The sequence below is a fragment of the Saccopteryx bilineata genome, chromosome 4 (assembly GCF_036850765.1).
Source record: "Saccopteryx bilineata isolate mSacBil1 chromosome 4, mSacBil1_pri_phased_curated, whole genome shotgun sequence".
Classification (NCBI taxonomy): domain Eukaryota; kingdom Metazoa; phylum Chordata; class Mammalia; order Chiroptera; family Emballonuridae; genus Saccopteryx; species Saccopteryx bilineata.
Window position 1 is genome coordinate 299201388 of NC_089493.1, and position 19404 is coordinate 299220791.

A 19404-nucleotide genomic window follows, 5' to 3' on the forward strand; every position below is an offset into this window, starting at 1 on the left:
GGATTTTTTTTTTAACTTTATTCATTTTAGAGAGGAGAGAGAGAGAGGGAGAGAGAGAGAGAGAGAGAGAGAGAGAGAGAGAAAGTGGGGAGGAGCAGGAAGCATCAACTCCCAGATGTGCCTTGACCAGGCAAGCCTAGGGTTTTGAACCGGCAACCTCAGCATTTCCAGGTTGACGCTTTATCCACTGCACCACCACAGGTCAGGCCAAGTTATGGGATGTTTACGGAACATACCCTGCTGTGTGGCTCACCGTAAGAATGGAGACCAGGCAAAATATGCTTCTTATCTCCACACAAAGGTCTAGACCAGGGGTCCCCAAACTATGGCCCGCGGGCCGCATGCGGCCCCCTGAGGCCATTTATCCGGCTCCTGCCGCACTTCTGGAAGGGGCACCTCTTTCATTGGTGGTCAGTGAGAGGAGCATAGTTCCCATTGAAATACTGGTCAGTTTGTTGATTTAAATTTACTTGTTCTTTATTTTAAATATTGTATTTATTTCAGTTTTGTCTTTTTACTTTAAAATAAGATATGTGCAGTGTGCATAGGGATTTGTTCATAGTTTTTTTTATAGTCTGGCCCTCCAATGGTCTGAGGCACAGTGAACTGGCCCCCTGTGAAAAAAGTTTGGGGACCCCTGGTCTAGACAACAAAACAAGAAAGCCAGGAAATAGCACACGAAACAAAATCTCACCTGTATGAAGGTGCTAGGGATCAGTAGTGATTTAAAAAATATTTTCTCTGTCTTCCAAATTTCAAAGAGTGATGCGTTCACGATCATAAAAAAAATAAAAAATAAAAAAAAAATCTGTGTTACAATTCTTCTTCGGAGAGGTGAGGCCATTGCATACGTTTCGGAAATAAAAAGCACTGGCTCCTGGCTGTTCTGTGAGACGTGTGTTCCTAAGAGCGGGTTCACAGGTTTTTCTCTAAGAAAAAGCAGGACATTTCCTGGACCAGCTTAATCAAAGCCTCAGACACACGACTTCTGTTCTGAGACACTCTTTCCTCGCTCCCCGAACTTAAATGAGGCGGCAGCTCTTTGGATCTGCAGTGTCACACTCGCTACCTGTGCCCTCGGCACAAGGTTTAGGGACGTTGGTCTCGGTGCGGTAGAGGCTGCTGCTTCTTGCTTGAGACCCGGACTTGACTTGGAGAGTCTTTGGTGAGATGCACGTTTTATAAAAACCACAGGGGGCTGTAAGTTCTCATAGCCCCCTGCTCAGTGCTTGGATCACCGTATCACAGAGCACCTGTTTTCTTTCTCTGACTGCAACAGTCCCAGGAACCGGCTGGAGAAAATTCAGGAGACCTAACCAAAGGGTACAGCAGGGGTCCCCAAACTTTTTACACAGGGGGCCAGTTCACTGTCCCTCAGACCGTTGGAGGGCCGGACTATAAAAAAAAACTATGAACAAATCCCTATGCACACTGCACATATCTTATTTTAAAGTAAAAAAACAAAACGGGAACAAATACAATATTTAAAATAAAGAACAAGTACATTTTTTTTTTCTGAAGCTGGAAACGGGAAGAGACAGTCAGACAGACTCCTGCATGCACCCCACCGGGATCCACCCGGCACGCCCACCAGGGGCAACGCTCTGCCCACCAGGGGGCAATGCTCTGCCCCTCCGGGGCGTCGCTCTGCAGCGACCAGAGCCACTCTAGCGCCTGGGGCAGAGGCCAAGGAGCCATCCCCAGCGCCCGGGCCATCCTTGCTCCAATGGAGCCTTGGTTGCTGGAGGGGAAGAGAGAGACAGAGAGGAAGGAGGAGGGTGTGGCGGAGCAAATGGGCGCTTCTCCTGTGTGCCCTGGCCGGGAATCGAACCCGGGTCCCCTGCACGCCAGGCCGACGCTCTACCGCTGAGCCAACCAGCCAGGGCCACAAGTAAATTTAAATCAACAAACTGACCAGTATTTCAATGGGAACTATGCTCCTCTCACTGACCACCAATGAAAGAGGTACCCCTTCCGGAAGTGCGGCGGGGGCCAGATAAATGGCCTCAGGGGGCCGCATGCGGCCCGCGGGCCGTAGTTTGGGGACCCCTGATGTACAGAAAACAAGAATGGAGAGTCTATCCTATCCTGCATTCTGTCCCCCAGATGGGAACCATCTTCGTGGTTAGGGATCAGTGAGGAGGGCGTGGTGAGTGGTGATTCTCAGTTCTGCAGAGAGCTGGAGTTCTTCTGGTGGCTCCTCTCAGCCCGGTCATCCAGAGATCCATAGCACTGATGACCAGCCCCCAAAATGTGGGACGGGTTATAGGCAGAGACAACAACTGGGGCGAGGGCTTGCGTGTGACGCAGCATGCCTGGGTGACAGATAAAAACACAGGCTCACCAATGCTTCCACACGCCTGTGCTTAGCAGCGTCACCCGCAATTGCCAAAATGGGGAAACAATACGACTATCTATCGACACACAGACTGATAAAGTGAGCTCTCCCCACACGGTGGAATAGTACGCAGCCATGAACAGGAGTGAAGCTCTGACTCAGGCTACGACCCGGATGGAGCTTGAACCCACAATGCTGAGGGAGAGAAGCTAGACACACAGCATGTGATTCCATTTCTGGGACACGTGCAGAACAGGGATTGATGAAAACGTTCTGAGATGAATCTGGTCATGTCTGTGCAGCTCAGGGAACACACTAGAAGCACCAACTTACTTATATATACCCTTTGTTGGGTGAACTGTGTGGTAGGTAAATTATATTTAAATAAAGATGCCAAAGTGGTAGAGCGTCGGCCTGGCGTGCAGGAATCCCGGGTTCGATTCCTGGCCAGGGCACACAGGAGAAGCGCCCATCTGCTTCTCCACCCCTCCCCCTCTCCTTCCTCTCTGTCTCTCTCTTCCCCTCCTGCAGCCGAGGCTCCATTGGAGCAAAGATGGCCCGGGCGCTGGGGATGGCTCCTTGGCCTCTGCCCCAGGCGCTAGAGTGGCTCTGGTTGCGACAGAGCGTCGCCCCTGGTGGGCGTGCTGGGTGGATCCCGGTCGGGCGCATGCGGGAGTCTGTCTGACTGTCTCTCCCCGTTTCCAGCTTCAGAAAAAAAAAAAGCAAAAAAAAAAAAAAAAAAAAAAAAGATGCCAAAAAAGACTCTGAAAGTGCCCTCAAAAGCTGCTGTGTGGAGAGGGGTGGGGTGGGCGGGATGTCACCGTGGGGTCCTGAAGGGTGACAGCGGCCTGGAGCACGGTGGTCACACACAGAGCTGAGCAGGGACAGGTGAGCCCTGGGGTCAGAGGGGAAGGTCTCAGGGTGACTGCAGCTGAGCAGAGGGGAAGCGGGTTCCCCCGGGCGTCCAGTCCTGAGCTGTGCTGGAGGTTCCGTCATCACTGCGTGAACAAACGTTTTGCGAGTCGCTCAAGCTTATGGACGGTGACAATGACGGAGGTGGAATGTTGACAGTTGGGTCGTTGGTGGGTCACTGGCCTGTGTGGGTCCACGCATGTGTCTGAGTCTGCGGGTAAAGTCTCTGAAGGTCTTTACCTGGTCAGGAGCAAATTGCTGAAAGGTAAGTAGGTATACTGGGTTACATTGTATCTCCGGAATGCACGTCCACATCCAAACCCCATATACTAGTGAATGCACCTTACTTGGAAATTAAACCTGTGTAGATGTGACTGTGTGAACGGTGTGAGAGGAGTCACCCTGGGTCAGGGGGGACCCTGCAGGCACCCAGTGACAGGGACCTTAGAAGAGACGGAGGAGGAGACACAGACACAGAAGAGAAGCCACGTGGGGACGGAGGCAGAGACGGGAGGGAGGCGGCCACCAGCCCGGGGACGCCTGGAGCCCCAGGAGCTGGGAGAGGCAGGAGGGACCTTCTGTGGAGCCCCAGGAGCTGGGAGAGGCAGGGGGACACTTCCTGGAGCCCCAGGAGCTTGGAGAGGCAGGGGGACCCTTCCTGGAGCCCCTGGAGGGAGCATGGCCCTGGGACCCCTGGATCACAGACGTCTGGTTTCCAGGACAGAGAGAGGATGAACGTCTGTGGTTTAAGCCCCAGTCTGTGGTCATGTGTTCCCAGAGCGCCAAGGCCGTCATGGTGGGGACGTGCAGAAGTGATCACAACTTGTGCCCTGAGTGCCATGTGTGAGCCACAGTCCCCGATAATGTTCTCAGACAGCATCGTGGGGACTCTAGTGACAAACTGGTGAGACAAGGCTGCCGCTCTCCCTGGACACCCTATCCTCTTGTCACCACGGTCCCCAAGGCTCAGGAGGACGCCGGACCTGGTGCCAAGTGCTGTGCTCTCTGGGAAGCTGGTGGACGGGCTTCTGTGTGGGCACCGAAGTGAGGTCTGTTGGGCGGCACACAGCCGGTCACTCTCAGGGCTCTGGTTCCTGCCCCGAGCCCTGTACCAGCGGATTTCAGGAAATGACAGCCGCCCACGGCACGGAGGCGGCTCTACTGCCCGGCTCCGGAATCCCAGCTATGTCAGCTGTTAACCCTCCGCATCACTCAGCACCGTGCTCGCCTCAGGACACGTCCGCCCCCACAGGTCGTCGGCTGGTCCGTGGGATCGCCGTTTCCCGAGGACGGGGAGGGTGGCCGGGTCCGGCCTGGGGGACGGGGAGGAAGTGGGAACTTTCTGACCCACTTCAAACCGGAACCTGCCAGTGGTGCCCCAACCCGTGTAAGCTCTTTGCTTGCGAAGTTGCCGTCACGAGTGACATGAGCCGATGAGAAGTGACTTCAGTTTCCCTCAGGCACAGGGATGAAAGGGACGGGTGATAGACAGGCAGACAGGCAGACAGGCAGACAGACAGGCAGACAGACAGACAGACAGGCAGACAGACAGACAGGTAGACAGGCAGACAGGCAGGCAGGCAGACAGACAGGCAGGGAGACAGACAGATAGGAAGGCAGACAGACACACAGACAGATAGACAGACAGGCAGACAGGCAGACAGACAGACAGGCAGAGAGACAGGCAGGCAGAGAGACAGGCAGACAGGCAGACAGACAGACAGACAGATAGACAGACAGGCAGACAGGCAGACAGGCAGACAGACAGACAGACAGGCAGGCAGGCAGACAGGCAGACAGGCAGACAAGCAGGCAAACAGACAAGCAGACAGGCAGACAGACACACAGACAGATAGACAGGCAGAGAAGCAGACAGACAGGCAGAGAGACAGGCAGGCAGGCAGACAGACAGACAGGCAGACAGGCAGGCAGGCAGACAGACAGACAGGCAGGCAGACAGGCAGACAGACAGACAGGCAGGCAGACAGGCAGGCAGATAGGCAGACAGACAGGCAGGCAGACAGACAGACAGACAGGCAGACAGGCAGGCAGACAGACAGACACGCAGGCAGACAGGCAGACAGACAGGCAGAGAGACAGGCAGGCAGGCAGGCAGACAGGCAGACAGACAGACAGGCAGAGAGACAGGCAGACAGACAGGCAGACAGGCAGAGAGACAGGCAGACAGGCAGAGAGACAGGCAGACAGGCAGACAGACAGGCAGACAGGCAGGCAGAGAGACAGACAGGCAGGCAGACACACAGATAAACAGAGAGATTAGCAGGAAGATAGATGAATGGTAGATACACAGATGGATAGGTTATAGACAGATGGATGATAGCTTCACTGGTAATATAGAGGTGACAGATGACAGATACGTAGATACATAAACAGAGAACAGACGTACACAACAGGTACATAGACAGATCGATTATAGCTCGTACATGAAAGACAGAAGGTGGATAGATGCTAGATAGACAGATGAGTGATGCCTAGCTAGCCAGATAGAATCATATAATTCCATGGCCCCAGGAGGCTGAGGGTCCCCAGCGGTGTGTAGTGTCACACCCTCGATACCCTGGAGTGGCAAAATCCGCCTGTGCACGTCTTAACCGTGAGTTTCTAACCCGTGAGCACTTTGGTTTCCTGCAGAATTTGTGTCTGGGACACGTGTTCTATCTTTCCTGTCCCCTTGAGCCTGTAGGTTTAAGGTGCCAGGCAGGCAGCCTATATCACCAGATTTAGGGGAGGGGACATCACCCGGCAGGAGGCTGCTGGGAGGGGCCCGAGGCTCACTTGGCCGGAGGGGCAACTGGAGAAGCCCTGTGCCCGGGGGCTGTTTCCAGGACCTGCTCCCCACTCTACATGGGGAGCGTGCTCACCTGGTGGTGGATGTGTGCGCCCACCTCCGAGTTATCAGCTGTTGGACTTTTTCACTCAGCGTGGAAATCCTTCTCTGTAAGCAGAGATGTTGGTCTCGTGCAGGTCACACACCTGCTCTGAGTGTATGGGTGCATTCAAGGGGATGGTTATGGTGTCAAAATCGAGGTACAGCCCAAGCTCTCATCTGCTGGACGATGGACCTGCGTACACAGGGTCAGGGCACCGTGAGGGGTTGCCATGGAAGCCAGCTCAGCGTCGTTGGAGCTCAGAGGGAGGGTCACGGTGGATGCGGAGGGCCCCGGGGTCCTGAGACCTGCAGCATTAGCTCCCAAAGGAATGATTGTTTCCATGTGCTGCTTTGGTTATTGCTAATAATGTTGCCATGAGTGTAGAATAGGAACCAGAAAAGTAACAGAACAATCAAACACAGGCACAGACAACAAAGGGTGGGGAGGGCGTAGAAAAAGGGCACATTGGGTAAAAGGGTCAAATATATGGAAACTAGAGTCTGGACGTGGGGGACGCAGCAGATACTCGTGGAATGATAACACTGCACCCCTGAAAGTTTCAGAGTGTTACCAGTTCTTATAATAATACATCTAGTTTAAAAAAAGATTGTGGTGCAGACAGAGGTAATTACCCCAGAGAAAGTGGCAGAGAGACGAGTGTGTTTTGTTTCTTGTTTGTGTTTTTACATAAAGGGACTCTGATGTGGGTCCTCACCCGTGGACCGGACGGACACGGTGGAACAAGGGGACTTCTCCAGCTCGGCACCCGCGGTGCAGAAGGAAGGTTTGTCCAGATGCTGCCAAGCCCACGGCTCCTGGACGCCTGGGAGCCGAGCGGGACGGTTTATTTGTGACCACAGCACAAGCGGAGTGGATTTCAACACCCTAAAGCCGTCTCCGCGGGGTGCGCGGACAGCATGTGTCGGGCACACACCTCTGCGCGTTACTTGATACCCGCGCGCGCGCGCGCGCGCGCGCAGCAGCTCTATTTCGGGAGCGCAGCTGGCCTGGCGGAAGGAGGAACCGCGGACCCACTATTCTGGGTGGAGATACTGACAGATTGTGACCCTTGTTAACATTTTAATTTTTTTTTAAGACTTCCTCCGCTCAGCTCCGGAGACCTCTGGTTTCAGGATCCGAGAGCCAGAAGAGGCGCCCGAGCAGAGAGGTTTCCCGCAGACCGCTGCTTTTCCTCAGACAGAGGGTGAGGTTTTCCTCTTTCTGGCAAAGGCCGCGTTACCTCTTCTCGCTGTCCCTCAGGGGCTGGTCCTCAAGTTCTGCCAAGGTGCGCGCTCCCCGGAGGAGGGGGCCTCTTTGGCATTCGGTCAGTTTTGGGCGCCTGATGCAGTGCCCCCTTCTCGTGCGCAAGGTGGTGGCCCCGCAGGGACCCCTGGCCTGGGCTGGTTCTCGCGGGGACCCTCCCTGCGGCACCCCTGAGGCCCCACTGAACCTCACACGCAAAGGGGCTGTGTTCTTACCCCAGGGCACCTCTGGTCAAGCAAAAGCCACGACCCGTGTCCCCTAGCACACACAGGCAGCAGGGGGCATCCTTTCTCTCCTTTTCTCTTTTCCTGCAAAAGTGGATTCTTTTCCTATAAGATCCTGAGGATACTGGTCCTTCTCTCTCCCTCCTTCCTCGTATGTGGAATCAGTTTTCCTCAGGAGCTGGCCTCCCGGGTCGTCGGACAGGCTGGCTGGTTCGGGGAAGCCGGAGTCCTTTGTGGTGAGGAGTAAATGAACCCCCTCCATCTCAGCACAGCGGGGTGAGGCCGTTGGTGCTGAACCCAACAACTGGGTCCCCACCACGCTAGGCCCCTGACCTACAAGGACTCAGGAGGCAGGTGAGTGGGGGAGAGAGGTGCTTGTGCATAAATGAAGAGGTGGCATTTTTTCACCGTGTCCTCACCCGTGGCTATTAGTGACATGCCGATCCCATGCAGAAGCTATCTGGAACATTCTGCTGAGAGGTGGGGCCGATGCCCAAAGTTCTGGTGGTCAGCGTTTTTATAGTTAGGAATATGTCACTCCAGAATTCCAGCGCTCACCGCTGCCATCTGCCTGCACTGGGATTTAGGGATAAAACATTTGTACACAGAGGGTGTGTGTGTGTTGGGGGGGGGGGGGCTGTTTGTGACTGTGGCCATGTGAGAGTGTGTGTATCTGGAGCTGGCAGGGAGGGGTTGCCAAGGAAACCCAGGGGCAGTGAGTTTCCTGTCCAGCCTCCTCGCTCTGTCTGTGCACATGGCCCTCGGAGGACCAGGTGGCCGATGGGCAGCAGGTTTTCTATGCCCGGTGGACACCTAACACTGGAGCGGGCGAGGCATTTCTGGAAGTCGTACCATCTTTCTAATGTCACACCCGGGGTTCCGCGAAGTCTGCTGGACGTGGTGGAGCTGAGATCTGAGGCCCGTGGCCGTACGCACGGGCAGACGATGCTCCCTGTTACGTGGCCCAAGCTCCCAGCCGCCCTGCGCCCAATAGCCAGCACGTCACGGTGGGCAGAGACCCGGCCGAGCCCGGTGCGGGGAGGGAGGCCACACAGACGTGAGCGTCCGTATGATGCTTCGTGTACACCTGAGCGGCTTCCTGGTGCCGCACTGCCCTCGCCCAGGGACAGGTGTCTTCAGCCACACTGCGAAATGCAAGTTGAGCACCCTCGGCTGGGGAGTTGGGGCCCAGTGTGGTAAGCTCGGCCCAGAGGCTCCCGTCTCAAATATCGAATCCCTGATATTAAAGCTCTTTGTTATGGTCCTACGGCTTCTATCTAGACAGTGTCCTAAATCACAGCCACGCGCTTGCCTCCCACAAACGTCGCGCTGTGAGCACATGCGGGGTTCCGAACGCTGACACCTGCATCTCCCACTTTGCCGGTCACCGCGGACGTCCCTCGTCCCCCCCGGATAAACTGGATCCGTTCCAGACTTTCAAGTCAGCGTCCGTCCGAGGAGGCACTGTAGAACCGCGGGGCCGTGCAGAACGCTGACTGTTCCCCCAAGAAAAATGACCTGAGATCCACCACAGCTGTTTCATTACTTGTAGAATGATGTGGACTTATTTAATAAATGGAAGAATTTTTTAATCAAATCATAAAACAGGATGTATAAACTTTATTATTGATTGCACGTTCGTAAAAAGCTTTCTCAATAAAGCCGACTGGCCTCCCTGTCTCAGGTTTCTATTAGGTAATTTAATCTGTCTAACTCTTACTTTATATTGCTTTTTCTTTTTTATTACTTCATATTACAGTACATCTTTGTAGCCAAAAAATTGAATAGCATAATTGTTTTTTCTTCCTGAGACAAAAAAGAAATGTGCTTTTGGTTCAAGGAGGTAATAATTCCAGACAAAAATTAAGAATATAATGGGAAAAAGTTCTACCCAGAAAAGAAAGAAAGAAAGCAAAAGCTTGCACAGAATTTTTACGTCCTCTTTTGATCTGAAACATTGTAGCCTTTTGTTTGTAAACTGTTCCTCAAAGTCACAGAAAAGTGCTTGGCGGTAAACAGTGGGTTGTAACATTTGCTTTGTTGCATTTCCAAATGAAACATAGCTCATTTCCTCCAAGGACCCTGTTAACTTTGCTCTGGGTCATGAGGTTGTGCGGCAGAGGATGGGGGCGAAGAGAGCGGCTTAGTCAGGGTCTCGAGCAGAAATGAGCCCCGGGTCCCCGGGGGTCGGCTGTCTCTCCCTAGCCTCCTCCTCGGTCCTGGTCACCTGCCTGCCTCCCTGGGTGGCTTGTGGGGAGGCTGGACACAGGTAGCTAAGTCTCCGGCTGCCTAAGGCTTCACAAGGCCATCCTCCCCCCCCCCCCACTCCGATCTGTTCTGCCGAGGAAGGTCACACAACCTCCCTAAGGACGGTGTGACCTTGGGGAAGGTCACTGCCTATACTGTCTCTTCTGGTGCACTGCCTGCTATTTCCAGAGCTTCACAATGCTCCCCGGTGCCCAGGGACCCCACTGCCCCCATTATCTCCTGGACCACACTGGGCTGAGCAGCTTGGGGTCAACTGTGCACTGGACCTCGTGTTCCTTGAGCCACAGCCAAGCTCTCCCTCCATTCCTCCTTCCCCCTCCCCTGGCTTTCGGTGACCACAGATGCCCAGATGGCCAGACCTCGAGAGTCTGTGCTTCCGTCAGAGCCGGAGGAGGGGCCCGCCCTGCTAGCTTTGTAACTGTTACAAGTTGAGGTAAAACTTACATGAAGGGTAAGTATGTATGCTGCTGACAGTGGGCATGTCCTAGACCCCATCATCACTTTGAGGTCCCTGGTTCCTCTGTCTTGTTTATTGAGTGTTTATTGAGATTTTTATCATGAAACGATGTTGGACTTTTTTTTTTTCCAAATGCTTTCTCTGCACCATTGCGATGACCATGTGGTTTTTCTCTTCTATTCTCTTCATGTGGTGGATAACATCCCACACCAGGGTGCTTGGTCAGCGTGTCCCTCAGTCCGGCCTCACAGTGGTGTGCAGACACACGACTTTCTCAGGTTATTAGGCTTATTTCATTCCATGTAACGTCCTCAGATTTTATCCATGTTGTCACCTGTATCAGAGTGTCCTTCCTTTTCATGGCTGCATAATACTCCCCTATGTGGATGGATCAAATTCTGCTTATCTGTTTATCAAAGGGGAGATGCCCCCTTGCCACTGTGACCTTTTAGATTCTTGAGAATTTTTTTATGTCTTGCTCAACTCAGGTCCTCCAGAGAGTGAGAAGTTGTAGGCTGTGCTGTTTTCCCAGACCCCCAACTTCTGGGTTGAGTGGGTGATCCTGGGATGTTCTCAGGGGGCGGTGGGGTTGTCTCTGGGATTCGGGCCTGAAGCTGGGCTTCTGCAGAGGCTCAGAGAACGGGACACTTCAGGACCCAACCCTGCTTCTCCACAGTGTGCATGTCCAGGAGGCCCAGGCTGCACGGAGCTGGTGGGGGGAGCTCCTGGGTGGACACCTCCCTGACCTGTGGTGGTGCAGTGGATAAAGCGTCGACCTGGAATGTGTAGGTCACCAGTTCGAAACCCTGCACTTGCCTGGTCAAGGCACATATGGGAGTTGATGCTTCCTGCTCCTCTCCCCTTCTCTCTCTCTCTCCTCTCTAAAATGAATAAATTAAAAAAAAATTGGCCCTGGCCGGTTGGCTCAGGGGTAGAGCGTTGGCCTGGCGTGCGGGGGACCCGGGTTCGATTCCCAGCCAGGGCACATAGGAGAAGCGCCCATTTGCTTCTTCACCCCCCCCTCCTTCCTCTCTGTCTCTCTCTTCCCCTCCCGCAGCCAAGGCTCCATTGGAGCAAAGATGGCCCGGGCGCTGGGGATGGCTCCTTGGCCTCTGCCCCAGGCGCTAGAGTGGCTCTGGTCGCGGCAGAGTGACGCCTCGGAGGGGCAGAACATTGCTCCCTGGTGGGCAGAGCGTTGCCCCTGGTGGGCGTGCCGGGTGGATCCCGGTCGGGCGCATGCGGGAGTCTGTCTGACTGTCTCTCCCTGTTTCCAGCTTCAGAAAAATACAAAAAAAAAAAAAAAAAAAAAAAAAAAATTCCTTGTGCTTATGTATGTTTTCTAAAACGTATAATTAGATAAACAGTTATTATACAAATTGCAAAACACAGGTGACATAGCACTTACCATCTGCACAGCTCAGGGGCACAAAGTATCCTCTCCAGAACTTTCTCAGCCTCCCAACTGACAACGTGTCCCCATTAAACACCACCCAGACCCCTCCTCCAGCCACTGGCTCCCCCCGTCTTTTTTCTGTTTTTATAAATTTGTCTTTTTGTGGTGCATCGCTCCGGGGTTTAACCCTGAGTGGACTTACAGGGCGCCCCCGGTGGCTTCAGGGCGCGAACGCGCGACCTCGGGGACGGGAGCGCGGGGCGGCGGCGGCGGCGGGAAGGCGCGCGCCCCCTGGCGGACGAGAGCGAGATGGCACCAGCGGCCGGTCGGGCCACCTCCTCATCTCAGGGGGTCTCCGTTCCCGGGTCCCCCACGGAGTCGGGGCCTCGCCGCAGGGGCTTCTAAACGAGAGCTCGCGGCATCTGCACGGAGTGCCTCCCCGATGGCTGGTCTGCCCCCCACGACTCTGCACACCGCGCCCCTTACATCGGCTGGAGCCGGGCCTGGACTCACCTGGGCCGGGGCTCCTGCCGGGGCGTCTGGCCTGATGCGTCGCGGTCATTCTCCACCTTGGGCCGGGGCCCCGGGACAGGCGATGGCGGGGGAGGGGGGCCCAGCAGCTGTGCCTGGCCTCCTGCTCGGCGAGGTGACCTCGTGGGCTCCTTCCTGCCGCAGGGCCCGTGGGTCTGTTTACCCGTCGCTATGGTTGCCGGACAACCTTTCCTGTCTCATCCACCCTTCTACCCCGCGAGGGTGACTCAGACACACAGCTTGTCCCCCTCTCCCCAGGAAACCCGCCCACTCCCCACCAGCAGGAGGGCAGCAGGGGTCCAGGGGCCCTTACCAGGGGGCACTGGGCTGCTGGGTTCACACAGCTGTCCGATCACTTGTCTATATGTTATCCATATACTTATCAATAACCTGAATGCCTCTGTCTCTTATCCACGCATCATCCATGTATCTATTATCATCTATGTATCTATCATCCACCTCTCCTTCCTTCCTTCCTTCCTTCCTTCCTTCCTTCCTTCCTTCCTTCCTCTTTCTCTCCTTCCTTCCTTCCTCCCTCCCTCCCTTCCTCCCTCTCTCCTTCCCTCCTTCCCTCCTTCCCTCTTCCTTCCTTCCTTCCTTCCTTCCTTCCTTCCTCCCTCCCTCCTCCCTCCCTCCCTCCTTCCTTCCTTCCCTCTTCCTTCCTTCCTTCCTTCCTTCCTTCCTTCCTTCCTTCCTTCCTTCCTTTCTTCCTTCCTCCCCTCCCTCCCTCCCTCCCTCCTTCCTTCCTTCTTTCCTTTCTTCCTTCTTTCCTTCCTTCCTTCCTTCCTTCCTTCCTTCCTTCCTTCCTCTCCTCTCCTCTCCTCTCCTCTCCTCCCTTCCTTCCTTCCTTCCTTCCTTCCTTCCAGCCATCCCTCTATCCATTCATCCTTACTTCCACCATCTATCTATCTATCTATCTATCTATCTATCTATCTATGTATCTATCTGTCATCCATCACCCATCCATCCTCTATCTACATATTGTGTTCTATATTGTCTGACAGTTGTCACATGTGTCATCCACTACTCTGTCATCTGTGCGTTGTGCTGTGTTTGCCCGTGTGCGTTCACAAGCAGGTGCGTGTGTGTATGCGGTCAGGTGGCAGGTGAGCAAAGCTCTGCCCGTGGGGACATCGAGGGAGAAGTGTCCCAGGGCCAGAAGCCGCCTGCACTGAGGTCCTCCAGGAGTGGGGGTGACGTGTCTGAGGTTATGTGGGTTGGGGGTGGGGAGTGGACCCTGCTCGCCTCACAGGGCTGCTTTGGATTTGGACTTTTCTCTGAGTGACATGTTTGCGGGAATTTTTTTTTTTTTGGTATTGTCTACATTTAATTTTATTGAGGTGAAATCCACATAGTGTAAAGTTAATCCTTGAAAAGTGAATAATTCTGTGGCATTTAGCATATCCCTCACATCTATTTCCAAAACATTCTCATTCCCCCCAGATTTCCTCCTGTTGGTGACCAGTCACCTGACTGCTGGGGCCATGGATTTGCCTGTTCTGCATATTTCACACCAATGGAATCACATGCTGTGGGACCCTGTGTGTCTGGCTTTTCCCCCTGAGCATCGTGCGTTCAAGGTCCGTCCAGGTTGTAGCCTGAGTCAGAACCTCGGTCTTGTTCATGACTGCGTACTATTCCACTGTGTGCACACATCCCATTCTGTTTATCCATCCATCCATTGGTGGACACTTGGGCTGCTTCCATCTTTTGGCTTGCGTGACGGGAAGGATTTGGGGGAACAGGTGGGCTGATCTGCCCATCGTTCTTGAGGGAGAGGAGTTGGTCACGCAGAGGTGGGACCAGAGAGCCCCAGTCACACAGCCCAGGCCAGCGATGGATGAGGGCACCTCACACCCCAGGCGATGGCCGAGGGGACAACATGCAGCTGCACTTGGGGTGCACTTTGCAGACAGAGCCCCCAGAAGTTGCCGCCCAGCTGAATATGCACGTGTGGAGATGATGACCCCAGGACCGGCCTGGACCGGGGACCCCCATGTGCGAAGGACTCGCTCACGCATGTTGACCGTGAGGCCCTTTTCTTCGGGAGACGTGACCTAGCGGCACTGTCCGTAGAAGGAAGTGGAGGGGCCGTTAGGGTCCCCCCCCCGTGAGGTCTGCCAGGGTCCAGGAGATTGACACTGTCTGTAGGAGGAAGTGGAGGGGCCGCTAGGGCCCCCCGTGGGGTCTGCCAGGGTCCAGGAGATTGACACTGTCTGTAGGAGGAAGTGGAGGGGCCGTTAGGGTCCCCCGTGGGGTCTGCCAGGGTCCAGGAGATTGACACTGTCTGTAGAAGGAAGTGGAGGGGCCGCTAGGGCCCCCCGTGGGGTCCAGGAGATTGACACTGTCTGTAGAAGGAAGTGGAGGGGCCGCTAGGGCCCCCCGTGGGGTCTGCCAGGGTCCAGGAGATTGGCACTGTCTGTAGAAGGAAGTGGAGGGGCCGCTAGGGTCCCCCGTGGGGTCTGTCAGGGTCCAGGAGATTGACACTGTCTGTAGAAGGAAGTGGAGGGGCCGCTAGGGCCCCCCGTGGGGTCTGCCAGGGTCCAGGAGATTCACACTGTCTGTAGAAGGAAGTGGAGGGGCCGTTAGGGCCCCCCGTGGGGTCCAGGAGATTGGCACTGTCTGTAGAAGGAAGTGGAGGGGCCGCTAGGGCCCCCCGTGGGGTCTGCCAGGGTCCAGGAGATTGACACTGTCTGTAGAAGGAAGTGGAGGGGCCGCTAGGGCCCCCCGTGGGGTCTGTCAGGGTCCAGGAGATTGACACTGTCTGTAGAAGGAAGTGGAGGGGCCGCTAGGGCCCCCCGTGGGGTCTGCCAGGGTCCAGGAGATTCACACTGTCTGTAGAAGGAAGTGGAGGGGCCGTTAGGGCCCCCCGTGGGGTCCAGGAGATTGACACTGTCTGTAGAAGGAAGTGGAGGGGCCGCTAGGGCCCCCCGTGGGGTCTGTCAGGGTCCAGGAGATTGACATTGTCTGTAGAAGGAAGTGGAGGGGCCGCTAGGGTCCCCCGTGGGGTCTGCCAGGGTCCAGGAGATTGGCAGTCTGTAGAAGGAAGTGGAGGGGCTGCTAGGGCCCCCCGTGGGGTCTGCCAGGGTCCAGGAGATTGGCACTGTCTGTAGAAGGAAGTGGAGGGGCTGTTAGGGCCCCCCGTGAAGTCTGCCAGGGTCCAGGAGATTGGCACGCAAATGGCCACGCAGCAGCCGCTGGGACGCTGGGACAGCTGGGACACTGCTGCTCTACCCAAGCCCCTCCCGGCAGCCGCGCCCGAAATTCCAAAAGCGTTGCTCTCCTGAGACTTCAAGGGGCTGCGGCAGGGGCCAGGCCCGGAGAACATCCTGAGAGCGGCAGGCTATGAATAGCTCTGGGCACGGGGCTCCAGTGGCTCACCTGGTCCCAGCATTTCCCTCACACATTCCCAGGGGCCAGGACAGCGCCCGCGAGCCCGCCCGCCCGGGGGAGATTATCAGCAGGAACGCATGCCTCCCAATTTAGATGCCGCTTTCGCCTTTTAAAGGCACGGGAGCTGCCCGGCGCTGTGGCACCTGGACGCCGCGTGTCCATGCGATGCCTCCCCGGCCCGCGGCTCCACCCACACCACACCCGTTTGACGCCAGGCCAGGCTGTGTGCGGCAAGAGGACCCTGAGACTTGTCACCACCCGCCCGCAGCCAGCGTTGACCTCAGCCTGGGGGAATGTGGCACCCTCCGAATGAGGGCGGATCTGGACCCTTCCCGCTGGTGGGGACGGAAAGATAACGTGGCCCTCTTCCCTTTTTTGTCTGGTCACGGTGTCTGCCGGATGTGTTCCCCAGAGCCCCGCGGCCTTCGGGCTGGGTGTTGGGTCGGCAGCGGCAGCTCCGAATCTCTGGCGCTCGGACCCCGTGGGTTCCTCTACAGAAAGAGGATCTGAGCATCGGAGGCAGGCACCCTCGCCCGAGTCCCAGCTGTCCGAGCTCTGTTTGTGCGGTTGCCCGGAGCTGCTGGGTTATAAATAGCAGGGTCAGCCGGGGCCACACAGAGCGGACACCGGGGACCGGCTGTTGTGAACAGTGACATCGCAGCCGGGCCTGCCAGGGGCTGCTGGCTACAGGCGGACGGCTGCGTCCTCAGTCACGTAGGGCTCGGTGACGTCTCCCACGTAGGGTGCCCACGGCCTCACGGGTCCATCGGGGGCCTCTCCTTTTTCCAGAACCAGGGATGAGTGGCAAACGGTCAAGGAACCGTGCGGATGAGCTTGGTACACCCGGGACGTGTTTAGGACGATGGTTTTGAAGTCAGTCTGCAGGACAGACGAGGATGACCCCAGGGTCAGGCACCTGCCGTTGTCCCTGGTCCTGTTCTAAGGATCAGCCAGGGGCAGGCTGTCCCTGGGTTTCCGACGTGGCTTCAACCACAATACCCACCGCAGACCCCGCCCAGGGTGGCCGTGAACCATGGTGTCCATGGACACGTGCATTTTTCTCAGTACACATGGCAAACACCTTTTCTCTTCCTTGTGATTCTTTCTTTTTTTTTTTTTTTTGTATTTTTCTGAAGCTGGAAACGGGGAGAGACAGTCAGACAGACTCCCGCATGCGCCCGACCGAGATCCACCCGGCACGCCCACCAGGGGCGACACTCTTCCCACCAGGGGGCGATGCTCTGCCCCTCCGGGGCGTCGCTCTGCCGTGACCAGAGCCACTCTAGTGCCTGGGGCAGAGGCCAAGGAGCCACCCCCAGCGCCCGGGCCATCTTTGCTCCAATGGAGCCTCGGCTGCGGGAGGGGAAGAGAGAGACAGAGAGGAAGGAGGGGGTGGGGGTGGAGAAGCAAATGGGTGCTTCTCCTATGTGCCCTGGCCGGGAATTGAACCCGGGTCCCCCGCACGCCAGGCCGACGCTCTACTACTGAGCCAACTGGCCAGGGCCTAGGACGATGGTTTTTAAGTCAGTCTGCAGGACAGACGAGGACGACCCCAGGGTCAGGCACCTGCCGTTGTCCCTGGTCCTGTTCTAAGGATCAGCCAGGGGCAGGCTGTCCCTGGGTTTCCGACGTGGCTTCAACCGCAATACCCACAGCAGACCCCGCCCAGGGTGGCCGTGAACCATGGTGTCCATGGACACGTGCATTTTTCTCAGTACACACGGCAAACGCCTTTTCTCTTCCTTGTGATTCTTTCTTTTTTTTTTTTTTTTTGTATTTTTCTGAAGCTGGAAACGGGGAGAGACAGTCAGACAGACTCCCGCATGCGCCCGACCGAGATCCACCCGGCACGCCCACCATGGGGCGACACTCTGCCCACCAGGGGGCGATGCTCTGCCCCTCCGGGGCGTCGCTCTGCCGTGACCAGAGCCACTCTAGTGCCTGGGGCAGAGGCCAAGGAGCCATCCCCAGCGCCCGGGCCATCTTTGCTCCAATGGAGCCTCGGCTGTGGGAGGGGAAGAGAGAGACAGAGAGGAAGGAGAGGGGGAAGGGTGGAGAAGCAGATGGGCGCCTCTCCTGTGTGCCCTGGCCGGGAATCGAACTCGGGTCCCCCGCACGCCAGGCCGATGCTCTACCGCTGAGCCAACCGGCCAGGGCCATGATTCTTTCTAATGTCTTCCTTCCCCGAGCTCACTCTGGCGTAAGAACGCCGAGTCCACTGCGTAGAACAGACACACACAGCGGCCGGCTGGGTCTCGGTGTTGTTCTTCACAGGGCTGCATGCCGGACAGAGGCAGCTCCAGTGTCCTTTCAACAGGGGCTGACACTGAGCTCTGCAGAGTCTGAACTCCTGGAGTGACAGTGTGGTCACGGGCTGGGGGCGTCGGGTGGGGAGAGGTGCAGCGTGGAAGCTGAGATGCCTTGCTCGGAAGTCTGGTGCTCGGAGTGTTGGTGCCGTGATGGTGCAGGTGAGCGTGCAAAGGGGCGGGCACTCCCTGTAAAGTCCCCCTGGGGTCCCCTCGGCAGGGACGGCTGCCCCAAGGGTCCCTCCGCAGAGCTGGCTGAGCCCGCTGACTTGTGTCGTGGGGGATGGAACGGGTGACGCTGACCACAGCCCTCGGGTAGGCCAACATCTCTGCAAGCTCCCAACCAGGCCGGCGTTTGGGGCTCTTCCTGCAAAGGGTGTGTGTGTGTGTGTGTAGCAACAGCTGAGAAATGGAGAGGTCCTTTCTCTCTGTTGGGAGTAAGCAGCAAATCACCATCAACCAGGGGCTTAAATGACAGACATTCATGTTTCCCCGTCCTGGAGGGCAGACATCCAAGGTCCAGGGGTCCCAGGGCCGCGCTCCCTCTGGGGGCTGCAGGAAGGGTCCCCCCCTGCCTCTCCCAGCTCCTGGGGCTCCAGGCGTCCCCGGGCTGGTGGCCGCCTCCCTCCCGTCTCTGCCTCCGTCCCCACGTGGCTTCTCCTCTGTGTCTGCGTCTCCTCCTCCGTCTCTTCTTTTTTTTAAAAAAAAAAAATTTGTAAATTTTAATAATATGCAAAGATAATTCCAAGGTTTCTTTCTTTTTTTATAAATAAATTTTTATTTTAATGGGGTGACATCAATAAATCAGGGTACATATATTCAAAGAAAACATTTCCAGGTTATCTTGTCATTTAGTTCTGTTGCATACCAATCACCCAAAGAGAGATCGTCCTCCGTCACCCTCTATCCAGTTTTCTTTGTACCCCTCCCCCTTCCCCTCCCCCTCTCCCTCCTTCCCTCCCCCCACCCCCTGTAATCACCACACTCTTGTCCATGTCTCTTAGTCTCGCTTTTATGTCCCACCAACGTATGGAATCCTGCAGTTCTTGTTTTTTTCTGATTCGCTTATTTCACTCTGCATAATGTTATCAAGATTCCACCATTCTGCTGTAAGTGATCCGATGTCAACATTTCTTATGGCTGAATAGTATACCATGGTGTATATGTGCCCCATCTTCTTTATCCAGTCTTCTATTTTTTTTTTTTTACAGTGATTAAAAGCCTTTAAGCAAACTCTTGGCCAATACAGCAAGAATCCATAAAAGAGTAGTGTCCTTAACCTGTTCACCAAGTCCAAGTTGGCCCCATCACCATGCCAAATCCCAGTCTCGGTGTGGCTTCTTCAGTGTTCCTTGGTTGAAGAGTCCCCTTAGTTTAGTCCAAAGTTGGTTTTTCCAGATGATAGTTCTTAAAATTAGTTTGTAATCC

The 19404-nt window shown here is 55.8% G+C and overlaps 1 long non-coding RNA gene across 2 annotated transcripts; it reads left to right on the top strand.

Moving 5' to 3' along the window:
* Positions 1-7189: 7189 nt before the first annotated feature.
* Positions 7190-9230, top strand: LOC136333227 (uncharacterized). Of its 2 annotated transcripts, none has more exons than XR_010730993.1 (3): positions 7190-7345; positions 7794-7982; positions 8910-9230. It is a non-coding gene; the product is annotated as an uncharacterized lncRNA (long non-coding RNA). The 2 variants fall into 2 exon arrangements; XR_010730994.1 differs by having other exon boundaries at positions 9062-9230.
* Positions 9231-19404: the final 10174 nt, after the last annotated feature.